The following is an 18013-nucleotide window of genomic DNA, read 5'->3' on the forward strand; positions in this document are numbered from 1 at the left end:
TTGTTCTATCTACACAGATCACAAGAGCCTGAGGTATTTGATGGATCAGCCATTCGAAATATCCATACTTATTTTTGATGGATCTGAACATGAGGCAACGTAGATGGTTGGATGTGGTCGATGCACATTCAAAATATCCATACTTATTTTTGACAAATAGAACCGACGCTCCCAAAGGCGAAAAGCTTGGTCTAATGAAGCCTTTTTCAAAAAGTTATTGCAATTGGCTAGCGAGTTCTTGCATCTCAGACAGTTCTAATCTATAAGGAGACTTTGCTACTGGTGCCGCTCCTAGAACTAGATCAATTCGAAATTCAACTTGAGGCACTGGTGGTAATCCGGGTAGATCCTCTAGAAATACATCGGGGTAGTCGAACACTTGTGGTACATCCTTGATCTCTTTCTTCTTATCTTTCTTGTCAACTACGTTAGCTACGAAGGCGTAACACTTCTTCTGTAGGTACCTCCTGTCCTTCATACAGGAAATAATCCTTAGGTTGTTACTAGGTTTGTCTAAGGATTCTCCATTTGGTAAGGGAAGAAGTACTGCTTTTTCAAAGCATAGGATCTCAGTGTGATGAGGGGATAACCAATTCATGACTATTATGACGTCGAATCTTCCAATGATCATAGGCATGAGGTTGACGTGAAAGGTGTGATTATTTAACGTTAATATGCAATTCTCTAATACTTCTTGGGTACTATCGATTTGGCCTTCATTTGTTATATATAATTTTCCCTAAGTTTACTGTAGGGACAATTAAATAATTATTTAAAATTAGGAGTGACATAGTTTTTATCGACACCTGAATCAAAAAGTATATATGCATACAAGTTGTTAATTAGGAATGTATCGGTAACCATATTTGGATCCTGGATACCATCCCTGATTCCAATCACAAATTTCCTTCCCTGGTAATTCCACCCTGATCTCTTAACTTTGGGCATCTCCTCTTAAAATGCTCAGTTTCTCTGCACTCATAACAAGATCTATTTCTAGTAGTTAATGCCTTTCCTTGGTTCACAATAGATGTTGTTGTAGATGTTGGGGACCTACAATTCTGGACAAGGTGGCCCTTCCTGCCACAATCACTACAAACCCAACAAGAACCGGTATGATGATAGTTGCATTGATTGCACCTAGGGTTATTCCCTCTATACGGTCTTGGCGTAGTAGCCTTTGTTATTGTTGGGGTAATCGCATATACTTTCACCGTTTCACGCTTCTTCTCGGATGGTTGCATTGACCTTCCCCTGTAATCTCTCCCAAACTTTCTCTTGTTACTCCCTGTCTTTGGGGGTTCATCCTTTTGAACCATAGTTCCTCGACGTATTTCCTAGTTAGTTACGTTGAAAGCCATCCATTTAGCACTATCGTATGATGTTGGTTTAGAAGCGGTGACTAGTCCTTGTATAGGTTAGGGTAGCCCCTAGATGTGTCTCTCAATATTTTGGTATTCCAGGGTGACCATTATGGGGAACATGGTGGTGATATCATTAAAACGGTTGGTGTATATATATATATATATATATATATATATATATATATATATATATATATATATATATAGTCATAATAATAATAATATTAATTTGGCTATTTTGTAAGAATATTGAGCCAGAGTAACAACCGGGTACAATGATATCCTCTAGATTTGGCCAACATAACGCCTAGGTAGTATGTTACCCTAGATATGGCCATCATAACACTAGGTAGTAAATTACCCTAGCTTTGGTCATCATAACACTAGGTACTAAGTTACCCTAGCTTTTGGTCAGCATAACACTAGCTATAATATTTTGGGCAGAGTATCTACCAGGCATAATATTATCCTATGATTTGTGCAGCATAACAAGTAGCTATAATATTCCAAACATTTTATGTATTTTGTAAATAATGACATAACAACATTTTAATAACATATATTCCCCAGTAAAACTTTTGAAAAGCATAAAAGTGGGGTCCTAAACTCACCCTAGTAGCGTGAATCACGAACATAGTGCAATTTTGGGACTCAGGAGCTCGGGAACTGCTCGGAAGGTCGGGAGAGGATCTAGAGCCAAGAGAGGATAATTAGAAAGGAGTGAGGAATGCTCTGCCCTCAACTTTCTATTTATCGCAAGTTTTTGGACCGCACGTCACGTATTTTGGTGTGCGCACCGCACAATTCCATCGTGGTTCCACCTGATTGTTGCCACGTGTCGCCGTATCGCTGGGCCACGTCATCCACAATCTTCACGAGTCTGTTGTCAATGTGAGTGTCGCACATGGCGCGCCTGGTGTGCGTACATAAATTAAATTGAAAAATTCATATCTTTTATGTACGAGGTCCATTCTTTACCCTCTTTGTACCAACGCGATGCTCTCGACTACTACTACAACTTTCCTTTAGGTTGTTTTGACAAATTTTAACTTTCATCTTTTGGCCTAATGGGGGTATGCATAAAAGATTTTACAAAAATCGTAAGTCTTGTACCCTTTTTACGTCGTAAAACTATTTATACGGTTGATTTTTATATCTTGTAAAAATCATAAGTCCTCCATTCAAAGTTGGATTTTTACAAAGCTTATATTTTTGGAATCATGTCGCCGCGTACTTTCCGAATAAGTTAATCGATATAGGTGACAATATGAATTTTCGCGCACTTAAGTTTGATCCTTTTGCCAAAATATTTGTGTTCTTATGATTGTGTTTGGTCGTAATTGCATATATTTATTAATATTACACTCTTATTCTATTACGTATGTTTTTGTACTAGTTCCTAACGACGGTCGGTGACGTATTTTCTTAAGTTGTCACATAGTGGAATGGTGAATTGATGCATTAGATTAGATTATAAGGAATTAGGTAGTATGAGATGCTTAATTCATTGGTTGAATAGATTAAGAGTTAGAAATTGAGAAGTTAAAATATTGATCCATTAAGTGGTCATTTTGACCATAAGAGTCATTAAGCTCTTAATAGGCTAAGACATGTACTAAGAAGCTTGAATATGTGTATGAATAGGCCTAAGATCAAAAAAGATGGATCAAGGTGCATCAATCAGATAATGGATAAAATGGTAGTTAGCCTTCACTATCTAACAAGGTGAGTTATATATGTATATGTGTGTGTGTATATATATATATATATATATATATATATATATATATATATATATGTGTGTGTGTGTGTGTATGTGTGTGTGTGTGTGCATGTATGTATGTTTGTAAGTAAGTATCATGTATCTGAGCATGTATGCATAACCAAAGCATGTACAAATGTATAAGGAAATGATAAGGGTATTATGAGTAATAGCTATAAGAATATATAAATAAAGAATAGGAGTATATGTATTATAATCCTATTATGAGTAGATGATAAGAAAGGTATATGTTGAAACCTTTGAGATTGTAGATAGAGACATAGTATGATTATATGTAGTATAATCATAAGTGTATGTATGCATGTATATACATTATGGGTATTGTGTAAAACACGTATATGTTAATAAACATAGGTAGAGATTAAGTACTTAATGAATTAAGTACTAGATGAGAATTAGAAGGTCTCTTGATGAGATAAAGAGATGGAATGTCCATTGGACAAGTATTATGTGATGAGTCATATAAAAAAGATTGTTGGATTAATGTCTAAGTCCATAACTATATTTGGTATGTACTTGACCCGACCCGGCATGGTCCATTTGGGTTGCACTTCACCGGCACAATTTATATGGATAGTCTTTTGAGAATAGTATATTTATGATTTATATTAATATATTATAAGTTCTAATATATTAATATGGAATCATATTATTTAATTAGTATTGATCAAGAATTAATTTAGAATTAATTAAGTGATCAAAAAGAACTAATTAAATATGGACTCTTATATATATGGAATGGGCCAAGCTTTCATGGATGGTCCATGGAGCTTTTAACCCATGGATTCTATGTAAATGAAAGGTCATGGGTATTAGGGTTTACATGGATGTAACCCTAATCCTCCATAATATATAAAGGGGTCCTTGGTTCACAAAATTGGCACAAGTGTGTGAAAATAAGAGTGGGCCGATTTTATTGTGCATACATATTCTCTCAAGTTTTTCCAAGGTGTTTTGGTGATTTGTGATTCCATTTGAGGCTTCCACACTATTGGGGCTAAGCTCTTAAAGCTTGAAGACATCAAGCTACATCAAAAGGTATGTCATCTAACTAGAACTTTGTAGTATAGGTGCTTCATAATATGCTAGTTAGGATGAAACCTTGGAATAGTTAATATTTACATTTATAATAGAGAAAACATAGATCCAAGGTTTATAGGGTTGCATGTACACCATAGGAGTGTTAGAATGCTCAAAACCCAACAGTGGTATCAGAGCCATGGGTTGTTTTCTGTTATATTGATGCAAATGTTTTATTTTCAAAGTTGGAAAAAAAACATGACGTTTGTCAAATTTTAAGATAATTACTTGTTTTTGTGAAAAACTAATTATTTGTAAAATTTGAATCGTTTGCTATATGAGTTGAATTAGGTCAAATTTAGTAAAAGATAAAATGATATGATTATTTTATTAGTTTTAAAAGTTTGATCTAAAGAGTTTTTTGAAACCTCCATAAGTTATGGATATGAAAAGGTTTTTTAAAAAAATTGATTCAAAGTTTTTTATGGAGTTACAAAACTTGGTCTTAATGTTTTAAAGAATTCCATAACTTGTTCTTAAGTTATGGAACATGAAAAGTTTCATCATAAAACAAGTATTTAACTCCATAAGTTATGGAATCCAAAAGTTTTCAAGAGTTACAAAACTTGCCCTCAAGTTTTGGAATTTGGAAAAAGTTTTTTTATGATAAAAAAAGGAATTGAATTCTAAAACTCTTGGGTTCATAACTTAAACAATTAATTAAATGGTTTTAATTTTGAATTTAATAATCGGAATTATGATGTTTTTATTGAATAATTCAATTAACTCTTATGGACTTTATTAATAGATAATTAAAGTGTTTAATTAAAAGAGAATTAATAATTCCATAATGACATGGTTTAAATTTAATTAAATTAAGAGTATAGTTTAATTAATAGATTAAATCACCAAGTATTTTAAATGTCTAAAATACACCCTTATACTATTATAATATTAAAAGTTTAATATATTATATGTATAAGAGCAAGTCGTCTTACCATTAGTAGGCCTCATTCACGAAGTCGGTCTATAAGGGGGGTATAAGGTTACTGCCTATAAAATGGCAGTTTAATGGGTGTCCACTCTCACCCACCGCTTCCTTGACTGGTGGAGGGTCGTTAGCCGAACAGGTAGGACAAGGACTATAATTCTTCCTTCATTAAAAGTATTAATGATAAATACTAAGTAACTAAACTTTTTATAAATTCCCAATCTTAGTTACTTAGGAAAATGTGAATAAGGTGTTAATCCATGAAATTACACTTTGCACTTTGTTTAAGCTGTTAGTGGAGCGTGTGTGGTTAACCGGCACACTAACCTGGACTTAACAAGGTAGGCAAAGGGTAACTTAATGTTTATCATAATATCGTTGGAGCGTGTGTGGTTAACCGGCACATCGATTGAGGGGTAAATATTAAGGGTACCAAGTATATTTACATGGTTACTTCACACCTTGTTTTGTGATCCTCGGCATCCCAGTCACAAAACCTGAAGGGCACACTCGAGATTGAAACATGCCATTGAAAAGTTCAATGAATCTCAAAAGAATCTAGGAGTTTCAAAACCAATTAAAACCTAATAATACATTTCGTTTATCTTGGTGGAAATTGGTGAATCGTCATTCACCTACCTTCAAATATTTTATAGCTTGGATTACGGCATCCCTCTTCCAAGTTATAAAATAGTTTGTTGGGTCCTAGCCTTAATATATCATATTGGGTGTTATATTAAGGACTTAAATCAACTTTACGTGAATTTCTCCCATTGTTGATGTCTGGTTTAGTCAACAATGATCTTCCCAAACCAAGCTTTCCTAATGAATATGACTTCCCGAGTTTGGCTCATGGAAGTCATACTTCTCTTCCTCCACCTCCTCCAATTATTCTCTCTAACCCACAAGTTCAAGGTCACTCAAGCCCTAATGGCAAGCAAGGTCTATGTGTGATCACATCTTAGAGATGAAGTCACATATTGACAAGCCGGGAGAGTTGGGTGTCAAAGTCTTGAGAAAGTTGGATGTTCAATCACTTTCTAAGTCACATAGTGAGTTCCTTTGGGACTACTATGAAACAGACTATGACATGAACCTTAATGATCATATCTATTTGCTTGGTGCTGCTGAATCAGCAATGATTTGGAACGATAGTAAAGCAAATTTGATTAGAAGATCAACTTCCCAAAAACTTTATGAACAGTGACAATGGTGACACTGGAAATCCAGAAAAAGCATTCTCTTCCCAATGGAAAGGGATTGGCCATAGTCAACCCAGTTGACCAAATGGTAAAGAGAAAGGCTAAGTCTGAGATAGTCCCATTACCAAAGGGTCCATATGTTTATTTTGCCAAAGGAAGGGGCGTTGATTGCAAAGCTGCTAAATTTACCTAAGGATGTTAAAGTCAATAAGTTTGACTCTACATCAGGTAGAGCCCATTATCTAACTCAGTTAAGTTCTATTCTGAGATCCTCATTACATGATGTGACTGGGTCACATGTTGATGTGTTAAGAATTAAAGAATAGAGAGAAATCTTAAAGGAAGTATATGCTGATTCTGATCGCGAAGGTGGATTTCGATCGCATCAGAATTTTGAGCAGTTGCTTAAGAAGTTATGATATATTGCTAAGGAATAGATAACAACAATTTTCCATGTGGATTGTAAGGATAAGTTTTTCCGCAAAGTTTTAAAATAAAAGAAAATTGTTTAATTTTATTTATTTGAAGTATCCTTACAATGACATTTGTGGAAAATTGTTGCTTATATGATTCCACTGACAGCAATATTGGAAAATGGATTTGATTCTTTCATTTGTGGTAGTGTCTAAATTTACCAAATCAGAAAAGTTCCTCATCACCCAAGTTTCAATTGGACCGAAACTTGGAATCATGCAAGTTGAATAGTATGATGAATGAGAACTTTCAAGCATTGGAAAATCAAGACTAATTACTTGTTCACATGGATGTGTGAGTCAAGTGAAGGACTAAAGGGATTGAGTACACATTCTTGTGCACTGGTCATGTCCACCTCAAAGCTCGTTAAGACTATTTGATTTACTAAAGTTTAGTAAATATGGTTATACTTACAAGTTTAAGTATAATTCTGAAACATTGGAAAAGTCTCAATGTATGGCAGAACGAATGGGAAGAATCAAATTAGGCAGAAAGATAAAAGTTTCTCAAATCTGAAAAGATGGGAGAGTACTTTAGTATCATGTTTGTGATCATCTTAATGATTTAGAAATCATATCACAATTAGTCCTCTAAAGGTCATCTTAGTGCATTATTATGACTAAGAAGAGGTGTCATGAATTGTTGAAATGGTTAGATCAGGAAGATGAGTCATACTTCGTTCCAAAACAATTCTTAGAGTCATACTCCAAGATTGCAACTTGAGTGACTTATCTTAAAGAAAGGTTTAAAACACTTGTCAAATGTAAGAGTAAAAGTGTCTTACTCTTGTACATTTGAAATTGGTAAGTTGTGATGTTTTAGATAAAACAAAGACCAACTAAGGCCAATTGTGTGAAGTGTTTGTCTTGATAAAGAATCCACACTATCTCTTGAATATTTGGCAAGATAGTCTTATATGTCAAGAGGATAGTGGGAGTCTTAAAGATCCTAAAAAGAATTTCAAGAACTAATCAATAATAAAACCTGAGGGTCTTCACTAGCACACGACTTGAGGTTTATAACCTATCGTGTTGACATATTCTGTGCCCATTCCAGTTAAAGTTGGCTTTGCATAGGAGTTCTGAAAGTTCTCAATTGGTTGCATAACAACTTGGAAGCAATGGCAGGCCCTGTACTGCTAGGTGGCAAGAAGTTAAGATTGCATAAGTTCAGTCCATATGAGTTTGGATTTGTCATTATCCTTGTCTTGTGACTATGGTTTTGACGTTTCACATGGATAAGAACACATACACCATAAAATCTAAGGGTCATAAGGTTTCTCTCCGATTCATGAAAATGATGGTGAGGAAACACTTCCACCAAGTAGATTTGAAGCAGATGGAAAAAGGTCTAAACAATTGAGACTATGATTACGACATCCTTTTTCATAGTTCTGAAATTGTTTAGACACACATGCATGCTATCTAAGGAAAGGTGTATGATTTTGATAAAGTTTTATCAAAGCATCTCGTATCAGAAATCTGAAATTTGGTAAGAAAGTCAATAAAGTATTGATTTCTAGAAGTCCAGCTGATTTCTGAGTACATGTCAAAGCTAGTGGGAGCATAAGTGTTATGCTAATAATCATCATGTTAGTGGGAGCATGATAATTATTGTTAGTGTTGCAAGTTAGGAATGTTAATTATAGAAAACAAAAGTTTCAATTCGTGAGGCTGCAGGGATTGAAAAAGTTGTTTTGCTATAATTAAGGGAGAGGATATACTTCATTTCAGTTCTAAAGGCTTAGATTGAGACCTTAATCATCTTTAGTCAAGAATATATATATGAATTTCATGTTGGATTGGTTCAACTTAAGGAAATTCTATATATTGCGTTCTCAAAATTCGATTATGATTACGGCATCCCTCTTCATAGTCAAATTTTGAAAACATGGCAAATAAAAATATTGTAGCAAAAGACTGGTCTAGAATCATGTCTTTATGTGAGACATCATGAATCGTGTACCATTTGCTTTGGGTACAGGATCGATTGCATGTGCTATAATATTTGTCATTTCTAAATTTTTCCAAATGCCCAGAGGCATTAAGAAGGGAAAAGGTCTAGAATTGGATATAACTAAAATGATTAAGCAATTGTCGAGGACAATCTGAGGTTTACCAAAGATTGGTTGCTCAGGGACAGTTGGAAGTATAGTGCTAATTTTGGAAGGACCATATTGACATATTCTGAAAAGAGGCATCTCTTATTCAGAAGTGATAGTCAAAATGAGAATATGGAGTTGTCTCCATAGGTGGAAGTTATCTGTGTAAGATTAGAAACTTAATGCAAGAAGCATGTCCAAAGCAATGTACTTTGAATATGAGACTTAGTTTCCATGGAGTTGATCTCCATTGGAATACCTTATAATGACTGTTGACAAGTCTTTGTGACTTTGTACATATTCATTACAGGAGGGTCAGTGCATATAAGTTTAAAATCTAAACAAATTTCGATAAATGATAGGAATTTGAAATTCTCACATTTTTCGATAAGGATTTGGGAGTGTGAAATTAGAATCATTGAAATTATGTTCAATTGGTTTATTTCACAAAGTGAGGATCATAGACAAACATAGAGTGCATACTTGGTGTATGGCAAAACTATTGTTTAAGAAAAACATAGTGTACATGCTTGGAGCATGGGACAACTAGTGTTTTTAATTCAAGTATAAAGTTGATAAACCCGAAACAATGAATAATGAGTAATCAGTATGGTGATAAATAAAAGTGTTTATTTATATTCATAGGGTTTGATACCATATTTGATTCATTTATTCTTGTGTTTCACTTTGCATGTTTTGACTTCCAGAATAACTAAGTCGCTCTTCCTGAATGATTAAGTTATTCAAACCATCCACAGTCGGTCATATGTTGGAAGTAGATATGAATCAAGACTGTCATGGGTTGGTTTGTAGAGGTCCAAGTTGGTGGACAAAGTGGTGCTACAACACTCATGAGTGCTCATAAGTTCTGAGTATTGGATTCAACCCGCGCTCATTTGAATCACTTCATGGATTTTATCATGAGTGATCATGAGACGATAATATCTTATATTCTTCAAACCTAGAGATATGAGTTGTTACTATGAGTTGGTTATACATTGATTGCACGAAAACGCATTTGGTAACTCGAGGTTATAAAACGTGCCTTTGTGTATGATTCAACAAGTAGTAGAACAAGCCATATGAGTCGAAGTTTATCCATTCCTTTTACCTTCGGGATAAAAGCGATATATGTGGGCCCCTCGATGATTTAGCGATGACACATGTGAGTGCTTGGCCAAGCCAGGACTGATTTGATTTGTTCAATCAGTCAGTCATCATAAATCGAAAATCGGGAAACAACAAATGGACAGAGAGAATGATTATAATCCATGTCTCAGTCCATATGATATCTAGAATGGAGGAATATATGATCCCTTATCTAATGGACAAGTCATTGACAAGGTCAGAGTTCGACAGCGGCTTTAAGAGCTACGATTGCCAGTTAGGTTTTGAAGTCATACTCAATAATAGTTTTAGACTTATCCAAGTGGGAGACTGTTGGATTAATGTCTAGGTCCATAACTATATTTGGTATGTACTTGACCCGACCCGGCATGGTCCATTTGGGTTGCACTTCACCGGCACAATTTATATGGATAGTCTTTTGAGAATAGTATGTTTATGATTTATATTAATATATTATAAGTTCTAATATATTAATATGGAATCATATTATTTAATTAGTATTGATCAAGAATTAATTTAGAATTAATTAAGTGATCAAAAAGAACTAATTAAATATGGACTCTTATATATATGGAATGGGCCAAGCTTTCATGGATGGTCCATGGAGCTTTTAACCCATGGATCCTATGTAAATGAAAGGTCATGGGTATTAGGGTTTACATGGATGTAACCCTAATCCTCCATAATATATAAAGGGGTCCTTGGCTCACAAAATTGGCACAAGTGTGTGAAAATAAGAGTGGGCCGATTTTATTGTGCATACATATTCTCTCAAGTTCTTCCAAGGTGTTTTGGTGATTTGTGATTCCATTTGAGGCTTCCACACTATTGGGGCTAAGCTCTTAAAGCTTAAAGACATCAAGCTACATCAAAAGGTATGTCATCTAACTAGAACTTTGTAGTATAGGTGCTTCATAATATGCTAGTTAGGATGAAACCTTGGAATAGTTAGTATTTGCATGTATAATAGAGAAAACATAGATCCAAGGTTTATAGGGTTGCATGTACACCATAGGAGTGTTAGAATGCTCAAAACCCAACAAAGATAAGATGAATCTTTCGGGAATGAGATAGAGTTTTCTTCAGGAATAAAGAGTATGATTCCTCCAAGAATAGAGAGTGTGATTCCTCCAAGAATATAGAGTATGATTCCTATAGGAAGAAGAGTATGGTCCCTTTGAGGATGTAGATAAATGATTCCAACGGGAATAAGATTGTATGGTTAGAGAAGAAAGAGGAAAGGTTCCATAAGTGGAACAAGGAAAGAGTGTTATTTTAAGAAATTAGATGTGAATCCGTGAAGGATTAAGGGTAAGGAATCCGTGAGTGATTCAAGAGGAATAAGCTTGATTAAGGATCCACGAGGGATTATAAGAGAAGGGAGTAAAACTAGACAAGTCTACCCGGTAATGTTCGTTGGATGTTGTTTCCCTTAGAAGATAAATGAGAGTATAGCATGATATGGAACCGTTGGGTCTAGAAGAGAATAGATTGTTGAGGCATTAGATTTAAGAATAGAGAGACGAAGAGCAAGATGAGTATGAGATAGCCATGCTAAGAGCAAGAGATGTGTGACGAGTAGAGTAAGAACATGAGAAGAGCATGCATAGAGTATCAGAAGAACAAACATAGTATGTGATTAGGTAAGAGTAATGAACAAGAAAAGAAATGTAGAAAGAAGAGTATGAGAGAGAGAGAGATAAAGAAAGAGAAAATATAGTATGTATAAAGTATGATATGAGCCTGAAAAAAGGCTAAGAAAGAGTATGCATAGAAAAGAAAAGAGTAAAGAAGAAGAGTTGAAGATATAGTATGAGATAGATAAGACGAGATAGAGAAAGAGTACACGATATAAATGAGAAAAATAAAGAAGAGATAGATGGATGAGAAAGAATAGCAGTGTATGATATGAGAAAAAGAGTTTAGAATGTAGAGTATGAGAAAGAAGTAAAGACGAAAGGATAGAGTATGTAAAGATGGAAAGCTTAGAAGAAGAGTATATTAACATGAAAACATATTAGAATATAACTCACCAGACCTATGTAGAGAATTAAAAAAAAGGAAAGAGATCTCAAAGATCTTTTTCCTAAAATTCTCGTTATCTGATGTAGTAGATATTTTCATTTTTTTGTAGGTTCAGGTAGCAACCGTGGTACGTGAAAAGATTGGAACACAAGGACTTAGTGTAGTAGAATAATTTTTATCCATTTGTATTTTCTGTGTTGCTTATTTTATATACTAGATTTTATTGTAATCCGTGGTTAAGCATATGATGTAAAGTGTTTAAATTTTTATAGAATTCTTCATTTGTTAGAAAAATATGATATATCCCTATAGATGTATGTGTAGAAAATATGGGTCATTACATATGCTTGACTCAGTCGGTTCCATAACTTTTGCATACAATATCCAAATCAAGCCCTATTTTCGCCCATGTTCTTCTATGAACTTAAGGTAAATTTTAAAACAATAAATTTCATTTTTAGAATTAAGAGATTAATAAGTGACCATAACATCTTGATATTTAGGTATTTCCATTTTTAACCCTTAATATGAGAATTATTGCATTTTGACCCCTAATGGCATTTTTATAATTTTGGAGCCAGATTGAGTACACTGGGCGTACTCCATGTATGTTGGGCATACGTGCCAAAATCCTAAACCCTAATATTTAGGGTTGACCCTATTTAAACATCTTTAAGTCCCAAGTCTTATTTCTTTCATCAGCCTCCCGCCCCAACTTCGACTTTTGCAAACCCTAATTCGTTTTTGAGCATTCTTGAACCATTTTTTTGTGTTTTAGTGTTCATAGAGGAAGAAGAAGGAAAAGAGAACAACTTAGAAGCTTGGAACAACCTTGGATCTGGAAGTTTTGCACCCTCCTACATCTCTAAAAGGTAAAAAGTTCATACCTTGATGCTTATTTGGTTAGATCTAGCTTGTATGTTGTTATTTTGTGATTTTGTCCCCAATCAATGGTGTTCTTGAGTATGGCATGCTCTAGATCCAACTGGATTGTCCTTCCAGACATTTTAGAGTATCTAAGGTCATAAAATGCAATCTTGATTGTTAGTTTCCTTCTATGCATGGGTTATAATGTCTTAATGAGTTAGGAAGTTAGGGTTTTTTTTATTGGGCACTTAATAGCCATGCAAGACCATAAAATTGGAAACTTTATGGTTAAAGTCATTTTCTGTGGGCTAGATCTGCAATTTGGACAAAAGAGCTTAAGGATTAAGCTATTAATAAGAAAGGAAAGGAATCCATTGCGTCCGATGGGCGTAAACTAGGCACGCCACGCGTACAAGGTCAGCCAGCCGGTTTGTGTTCAAGCTCATGTACGCTAGGCATACAAGTCGAGTACGTTGGGCGTATTCAGCTGTGTTGACCAGGTTTGACTTTTTGACTTTTTGACTTTTCACGAGGATTTGACCTATTTGACCTAAGGGTATTTTGGGTATTTTGAGTTGTATTTGAGATTGGTCACTATATGATGAATAGGGGACGGGTAGAGTTGATATTCGGAGTAGATACCTATTTAGCTTTTTGTTTAGACTTTGAGGTGAGTTTTCTTCACTGTACTTGCGGGCCGAAGGCACTAATGCTGGCCCATTGGGTTATGTGTCCATGTTTAGAGGATGTTGTTATGCTATATTGATTTGTATTACTGAGTCCTGGTATAGAGGATGTTGTTATGCGATAGTCATCTGCATATCTGCTTGTTAGTCTGATTGACTTGTTATATCTTTATCTGCTACTGTTATATGTTATCTGTTATATGTATGTCGACATAGTGTGGTTGGGTTACGACGTTACTACTTTGTGTGGAAGCCAATAGAACAGGGAGCAAGCCCATCATAAGTTGTGGGACCAAGGGGCAAACCAGACTTATGTTGTGGGCTCAGGAGTAAGCCAGACATGAGTTGTTGGCCTAAAGGCAAGCTAGACTCCTGTTGTGGACTCCGGGGTAATTCAGTATGTTAGTTGTGGACCCAATATACATGATGTTATATGTTGTGTGGTGGTAATTTGGGGAACTCACTAAGCTTTGGCTTACATTTTTAGTTTTATATTTCAGGTACTTCACATGACCGTGGGAAAGCAAAGGCGTGATCGTACACATCCTATTGATTTTGATGATTTTGATTTGGGATACTCTGATATATGATTTACATGTTTAAGAACAATGTTTTATAAACGATTGGATGATTTGGCATTTTATTTGAAAACCATGGTTTCACTTGATTTAAAAATGAAAAATTTTACCTAGATTTTTGGGATGTTACAAGTTGGTATCATAGCCCTGGTTCGAGAGAATTGGATGAGCATCCGTGCGAATCCAGACTCAAACTAAGGATCTGTAAAAGTTATTGAAATGATTTTCAAATTATTTTTAAATTGAATTCAAATTGTTTTCAGAAGTAACCCATGAAGAATGAGATGTGTACGATCAACCGGTGCAAGAAAGTATACCCCAAGTGACCACACTATTGTTTGTTATGATATGATAGAACTGCATGCTAGTAATAGGCTAGGGATCTTTAGGAATTTCATGATAGGATTGTATGATGTATGATGCCTGATAGCCTAGGAGGAGTTCTTGTATGAAATTGGCATCATTATTGTAGTATCTTAGTGTATGCATCATAGTTGTACATAACAAAGATTTTATAGCCTGATAATGTTTGTTTTAGCCTTATTTACTGTTCCTTGTTTGGTTGTGGGCTTAGGGTAGGATCAAGTATTCGACTATCTATAGGATGCAGCGTTATGTATGATTAGCATGCACGAGTGGCTGCAGGGTTGGTGGAAGTTTCATGGATGAGTATGTGTGTGAGCAGCCGATCAGATAAGGAATGATTAGCCATTCTCAATAGAGTGAGGATAGGATGTATGCTTACCTATTCATGGGATGTTTTCGGGTAGTTTATGATGATCCATTGAGACAAATATGGGTAGGTGTTGAAGGTAGTATGGCCTTGTACTACCGGAAGTACAAGACCCGTACGCGTAGCAAGGAAGTCACAAACCCTGAGGGTTTAGCCTCTCTGTGATAATTGTATAGTATGAACGTAACATTCATAAAATTCTTGAAAATTTTAAACTTTTTAATCAACTCAAAACCAGCATTATTAAAAAATTGTTTTCAAAATAAGTTTCACATCAGATAAATCCCAAAATCATAAAACAAAAACATGGGGAGGTGCACGATCACGCCTTCGCCATCCCACGATCCTCTGAGGTACCTGAAACATAATCCAAAACTGTAAGCCCAAAGCTTTCCCCCAAAATACCACAACACATAATCATAGATATCCCAGCAACAACATGCATACAGAACCTTCAGCATGTCTGGACCGCCGCACCAGAGCTTCAGCCTGTCTGGACCGTTCTCCGGGCCTTCGGCCTGACTTGTCCGCCTCACAAGCCTTCAGTCTATCAGGGCCGCCCTGGGTCTGTTGGCCTTCAGCACAAAGCAGGACCGCCTCAACTCAACCACACACACATGTCGACATATACATAACTCATAAACATATAATAGATCAACAGACAAACACAGATCCTCCAGATCAATGTTGGAACTGGTCATCGAGAAATATCAACATACGGTTTCTGGTTTTTGCCGGTTCTACCGGTTCCGGTTCCCGGTTCCAAAAATCCACAAGAATATCATCCTGGTCCCGGCCCGACTGGTTCCATCGGGTTCCGGTTCCGGCCGATTCCCCGGTCCAAATGCTCATCCCTAATAAAAACCCAAATATACCCAAAATACCCTTAGAAGTCAAACCATGGTCAACCATGGTCAAAGTCAAAGTCAACGGTCAAGGTCAACAGTCCATGTTGACCCAAATCATCGAGTACACCAATAAACTAGTCGAGTTCCTACTGTAATCAGAAGGTCGGGAAAATCCCATCCAACACGCCGAGTTGGCATGCAAACTCGTCGAGTTTTTCCGAGCTTAATACATTCAGCTGATCCTACGATTTCAGGGACTCCAAAACTCAGATCTAACCACAAATGCTAGGATAAATTTTCCAACTTTATCCTTTGGGACTTCCCCAAGTGCTCAAAAACTCAACCAAAAGGTTTAAAGATTCAAGGGCTTAACCAATAAGCACAAAATCCTTGAGATTTGAAACCCACCGCTTTCTAGAAGAGATTCTAGCACCACAATCAACTCAAAGGTTGGTGCTTTATAAACATGCATGTCCAATGCATGTATTGAACCCAAAATGGGTCAAAAAGGGGGAAATGTGACCTAAATCCCATGCATGGCATCCAAACTTGGCTAAAGACAAGATCCAAACCACTACAAGGTTACCTTGGCCTGGAGATTCATAAAGTTGCAAACGTTATGAGATCCATCCATTGCAACATCTAAGAATAAGGAGAAAAAGGGACAAAACTCAAGATCTAACAACATAGAGGAATAAAAATCAGATCATGGACACTTACAAAGGTCCAGAAGAGTGCCAAGCTAAAGATGAGAGCTTTGCTTGCTAGATCCTTGCTTCCTTCTTCCAACTTTCTTCTTATTTTGCTCCAAAATACCACACTAGATTACAATATGAGAGGGAAGGTTGTTTAGGTGTAACATCCTGATATCTGAGGTATGGCATTTTGATATATGGGCATGAGTTTGAGTGGGGGACTCGACGAGTTGGCTCCTCAACTCGTTGAGTTGGGTCACGACTTGGAGACATGTCAAATGGATGGACTCGACGAGTCGGGTATCTGACTCGCCGAGTCAGCGCTGTGGACAAAAACCCTAAATCCTTGGGCCTGAGACCTATTTAAAGGCCCTTAAGGCATCCTATTGCGGCTACTCTTCTGGAAGGAAACCCTAAACCGTGTGTGAAAGCTTGGAGTGAAGAAGAAAGCTATTGTGAAGCTTGGAGGTCGTTTTTGAAAGAAAGAAGTAAAGGGTCAAGCTAGAGGATCAAGAAGAGGTGTTGGATCTGCTAAGGTTTCATCCTCAAAGCATCAGGGGAGGTATAAATCTCGATTCCTAAACTCTCCTTAGTGTAGACTTCTCATTGTGGATAATTAGAGCTTTTCTTCTTCATATCTTTTTGGGGCTTTGTGGATTTGAGGGTTGTGAGGAGGTTTAACCTCAGATCTGGACCCTAGGAGGTCCCAAACGCCTTATGATTCATGCTTCTCTTAATTTTGTTGAAGCTTTTGGTGTGTACAACCCTTCTAGCTCATGTTTATGGCATGTATTGCTCTAGATGCCATGCATGGGCGTAAAGTTAATGACTTTACGTGATTTTTGAGCCCCATAAGTGTAGATCTGGAGTTCGGGAAGAGATCAGGCCTTGAAATCGTCTGTATGCATGAGAGTCTGAATAGACTCGCCGAGTCCAGCTTCTGACTCGGCGAGTAGCCTAGGGTTTGTCCCGAATAGCTTATTCGCATAATGAATCGATGAGTCAGAGAGTTGACCCGTCGAGTTGGGTCAGCCAAAGGGCCCTTGAGAGTCGATGAGACTCGGCGAGTCACCCATGTGCACTCGACGAGTCTGGTCAACGTTTGACCGTTGACTTCAGTTGACCTTGGGGTTTTGGTCAAGCTGATTCAAGAGAGTTCAGAGAGGGGTAGAATGGTCTTCTACCCATTATTAGGGATGAGAACATGAGAGAATTTTTATTAGAGATGTTATCATTTTGATAGGAGGAGGCTAGGTCGGGTTATCGAGCACGAGAGGGTATCCGGCATCATGCGAGGCGAGTCTTCTCACTATACTTTATCTTGAGTGGTAAGTAGAGTTATGTGACAGAGTATCTTGTATGCTATGTATGTGATGTGTTGCACTGCATTATTTCTAGTGATTTATGCTGTGTGTATTCCAGAGTTTATAGAGTTAGACCGGAAGGTCCACAGAGTTAGGACCAGAGGGTCAACAGAGTTAGGGCCAGTAGGCCCACAGAGTTATAGCCTCGAGTGGC

This window comes from Lactuca virosa, chromosome 1 (genome assembly GCF_052849685.1).
Source record: "Lactuca virosa cultivar CGN04683 chromosome 1, Lactuca_virosa_CGN04683_v6, whole genome shotgun sequence".
Classification (NCBI taxonomy): domain Eukaryota; kingdom Viridiplantae; phylum Streptophyta; class Magnoliopsida; order Asterales; family Asteraceae; genus Lactuca; species Lactuca virosa.